The sequence below is a fragment of the Cibotium barometz genome, chromosome 2 (assembly GCF_041138505.1).
Source record: "Cibotium barometz isolate CiBa-2024 chromosome 2, ASM4113850v1, whole genome shotgun sequence".
In the NCBI taxonomy this organism is placed as follows: Eukaryota; Viridiplantae; Streptophyta; class Polypodiopsida; order Cyatheales; family Cibotiaceae; genus Cibotium; species Cibotium barometz.
Window position 1 is genome coordinate 31,044,133 of NC_141047.1, and position 3,604 is coordinate 31,047,736.

The following is a 3,604-nucleotide window of genomic DNA, read 5'->3' on the forward strand; positions in this document are numbered from 1 at the left end:
ATATCAAGTACTAGCCTGACAAGTTTATCCTTCCACTTAACTAGACATTGTTGTCTAATTTTGTGACAAGTTTGCTACTCTTGATAATCCAAGATGCGCTTTGGCTCATGTGGTAACACCAGAGGCTCGATTAAATCTACAAGAACACCTATATCCACCACATTGGCATCGTCGCCCTAGTGTTTCTGCTAACGACTAACATGAAAAATTGTTCCCCTTAGAATTACAAAAGTCAGATGCTCCAACCCAAGGTGTCTTGGTCGTGCGTTTCTTCTCAATATTATCATCAAAGATCTGCACACTTTTTATGGCCTCTTCCAAAGTTTTAGGATATTGAGTTTAACCTTAGTTTTATATTCATTATCTAAACCTCGCAAAAAACCTCAATTTTAAAAAAAATCATCCAAACCTTTAAGCTTGAGAATTATCTCGTGATACTTAGAAATATATTGGGTCAACGTAAGACCTTCCATCTTACAATTGTCCAAAATATCCCAGTTGCGATCCTTCTCGTTCAGAGGTAAGAACTCTTTTCGAAAAAGTACCTCAAAAGCAGTCCATGTCACAAGTCGATTACTCTTGCCAAGGCTAATCCGCCACTTATAGGCATTGCCCTCAAGTATGAGACTTGTCTCAAGCATGCGAACAACATCAGGAGAACGCTTCAAAAGGTGAAAGTCCATCCACTTTTGTAAAAAAGTGTTCACTGCATCTTTATTACACTCCTCTTTTCCGCAGAATACAAAAGGCTTCATGCTCTTGAGCATAGCTACCACTTCCTGATTCTCGGGCGTTTCGGTGTCTTGAGTTGACCCCCAAGAGTAGATGCCCCTAGAGTATCAACCCACTCCGAAACCTTGAACTAGCGACTAATTGCTTAAGAGTCTTTTGCAAAGAGTCTTTTGCATGGTCTATAAACTTTGAGAAAGAAAAAGTAAACTTTGTTCTGTGTGCGTGATTCTAACAAGGTATATGCATGCAAATCCACAAATCCGTGATCACCTGCATCCAGATCAGCCATATTGGTATCCAAAGATGGCTGACCACCGTGTTACTGATCCCCGGGATGCTCGGAATTTTCTGAGGTCATGGTAACAAATCAAATTTGAATGTAAGATGAAGTTGAATACCTTACCAAAACTGGCTCATCTTGCTCGCGTCAGCGGCCTTGCTATAGACACCACTCTAGTCTCCTTTTTGTGTGCGGGCTGTAGAGAAATATCGAGAAAAAGCCTCCTCGAAAGCGAGAACAAAAGCCTCTTCTCTGACGTGTATTGGTGGCTCTTCAAAAATCCTCCTTCTTCAACTGCTACTGCGTGTCTCTTCCCGTGCAGACACAAGAGAAAGAGAGAGAGATTGCCTTGCCGATTGCCCTCGCCCCTTCCGTGTAAACAAGTAACGAGAGAGAGAGAGAGAGAGAGAAAAAGAGAGAAAAAACTAGCAATGAAAAAACTAGCAATTGTATGTTCTCTCCATGGCGAACTGCAGCTTTTAAGTTTTTTTTTCCCCCCCCCTAAAGTCTGGCCATCGTTTGGTTGCTATGGCCAGCTGTGTCACTGTTGGTTGCAAGAAACCGGCAGCTGCTGTTGTGTGAAGATTGTGTTGGCCAACTGTGCAACCCGTTTGCCGGCTGATGTGACGGCTGAGAATTTGCGCAACTGTAGTTGCTATAGATAGGAGAGAGGTGAACTATGAAAAATCTCGCACTGTAACAGCGCTGTTGTGGTGGGTTATCTTCACGTGGCTGTACGCTATTGACCTCTTCCCGGGTGTAAACAGCAGCGTTTACACTATTGTGTCCGGCTGTGATCTCTTATGGCCGGCTGCGTAACATTGGAAACAACGTCGTGCGTCACATTGGAAACGTCGTCGTCTGAGAAGCGAGCGACTTCACCATTAGGAAAAGTTTGAGCTCGTTTTGGGGCTCTATGGATTTCACATGAGAATAATCTTTTAAAAATGGGGGCATGGAAAATTTTCAGCGAATCAACTCCAAATATATCGAAGTTTGCATTTTCAAAACCTACTGTCCGAAAGCTTTCCGATGATATATAGCATGATGGGGGTTGGACATGGGAAAGGAAAGATACTGAGAAGATTCCTTTCTTCACCCAGATACTGAGAAGATTCCTTTCTTCTTAACGTGGGTGAAGAAAGGAATCTTCTCAGTATCTTTCCCTTCCCATGTCCAACCCCCATCACGCTATATATCATCTAAAAAGTTCTCAGAGAGTACGTTCTAAAAATGCAAACTTCAACGGATTTGGAGCTGATTTGCTTAAAAAAATACATGCCCCCATTTTTAAAAGAATATTCTCATGTGAAATCCTTAGAGGGCCCTAAAATGAGCTCAAACTTGCTCTAATGAGCCGCTTGTCGACTAACTGTGGACCGTATTTTTCCCAAGACTGGAGCGCGCAACTTCTTCTCCTCCATGCTTCTGAAAACATGATCTTATGGTTGGGTTGTTATCTCACACCACAAACTGTTGTGCATCTCTTTCGCCCACGAATCGCGGATTATGGCAAGGATTGCGTAGCTGGTTAGCGCGTAGATCGCATATCTCTGATACCAATGCGAGATCAGCCTTCGACCTCTATGAAACCTTCTAGATGAGAATATGACAACTCTCCACCCAACCGCCGGATATAGGAACCCTAGCCGGCTAAAATAGCCATGGCTGTCCACACATGTCCAGACTCCCCTGAACTTCTTGACTCCGGCCTACTAGTCCTACCTGTGTCCTAACACAAGGTAGGGTAAAACCCTTGAGAGAGTGTCACAAAGATTATGTATAGAATGGAAGTACGTAGAGTGCTCAGCACATTGGAGAGTATCATGTTTATAGAGAGTATCATCCATGATGTTGTTCTACTTAGCATAATCGTATACTAGATCTCTAGTTGCAATTTGTTAACAACTTATTTTTCTTTAATCATAGCATATAGCGTTTTGTTATTAGGCTTCTTAGATGTCATTATCTACTATTAAGGATCTAAAGTTACAAGTTTTCCTTGAAGATGTAGTGCCCTTGAGGAAGGTATTGAACACATAATCCTATGTACTTAATTGACAAGCTCCACAAAAGAAGCTATGAAAACATGAACACTATCTCAACTTGTACTCACATGAATAGGTTTTTTTGTTTTTCATAAATAAACTACAAGAAACTCATGGAAGATTAAATAGTTATATAAACAAACACTTGATAGCAACCTATCTTATTAATGCAAGTCCATATTCACGTGTGTAGACTCACCCTATAACTATGAGTGAACTCTCTCTAAGAAGTAAAGGATTTTGTTTGTATTTATAGTGTATAAGCTTTAGACCTTTGAACTCAACTATATGGCTTTGGCAAGTGACTTCTACTTTGTGGAAGCACATCCAAGGGGTGGTGGTCAACGTAGCCTAGTGGATGTGTAGTAGTAAGAATTCAACCCTTCCAAGTGTTTTGATATGGAATCCATAGCTCATGAGAATTTGAAGGCGACCATAAAGAAGCTTCTCGCTCCCTTCTGTGAATAGGAAATATGATATTATTTTTCTTAAAAGAAGGCAAACATAGACTAACAGTATCTCATGCTCTCTCACTCATAGTCAT

General features: G+C 41.3%; 1 protein-coding gene across 1 annotated transcript in view; it reads right to left on the reverse strand.

Moving 5' to 3' along the window:
- Positions 1-3,433: 3,433 nt before the first annotated feature.
- LOC147640933 (cytochrome P450 86B1-like) overlaps positions 3,434-3,604 on the reverse strand; it is a 2,496-nt gene continuing 2,325 nt past the window's right edge. Inside the window, exon 1 of the mRNA XM_086809268.1 lies at positions 3,434-3,604. This exon is cut by the window's right edge and continues 2,325 nt beyond it. The gene's annotated coding sequence lies outside the window, so the exon portion shown is untranslated.